Genomic DNA, 872 nt, shown 5'->3' on the forward strand with positions numbered 1-872 from the left:
GGGGGGGGGGGGGGAGGCGTGCAAAGGGCCTAGGTTTGCGTGCATAGCTGGGCTTTTGCAAGCAAGCGGGCTCCTGAGTGTGTCCTTATTTTTGGTCCACGCCTGTGGCGGGACATGCAGCCCCAGCACAGCCCGGGTCTCCTGGACAGCTGCCTCCGACACTGTCCTCGTCCCTGCCGAGGCTTCCCGATGTAGGGTGTCCAGGCGTATTTGTGTGTTTAGCTCAACGTGTCCCCAACTAACCACATCACCCGCCCTCGCCGCCGCGCTCCCCAACCCTAGGAATAGCACTGCCATCCACTGGCCCAGACCAGAAAACGGAGCCTCATCCTGCCCCATCACCTCCCACTGCAGTTGGATGTCACCTCGTGCACTGCACAAATAAATATTTACCAAATGCCTACTATGTGCCAGACACAGTTCTGGACGCTGGCGATTGATATAGAGGTGAACAAAACTGACAACCTCCTGTTTTCCTGTAGCTTACATTGTGAGGCAAGGCGGGTGGGAGGTGGAGACAGAAAACGCAGAGAGTCTCAGAGGCTGAAAAGTGCTATAGAGAAAAATAAGGCAGAGAAGGGGTAGGAATCATGTGGGGTCAGACTGCAATTCAAAAAAGGCTGGTTGGGGAAGGCCTCACTGAGAAAATGACACCCAGCCCAGGCAGGAGGGTGAAATCAAGAATCAAGGCGGGGCTTCCCTGGTGGCGCAGTGGTTGAGAGTCCGCCTGCCGATGCAGGGGACACGGGTCAGTGCCCCGGTCCGGGAAGATCCCACATGCCGCGGAGTGGCTGGGCCCGTGAGCCATGGCCGCTGAGCCTGCGCGTCCGGAGCCTGTGCTCCGCAATGGGAGAGGCCACAACAGTGAGAGG

This window comes from Lipotes vexillifer, unplaced genomic scaffold, assembly GCF_000442215.2.
Source record: "Lipotes vexillifer unplaced genomic scaffold, Lipotes_vexillifer_v1.1 scaffold242, whole genome shotgun sequence".
Classification (NCBI taxonomy): domain Eukaryota; kingdom Metazoa; phylum Chordata; class Mammalia; order Artiodactyla; family Lipotidae; genus Lipotes; species Lipotes vexillifer.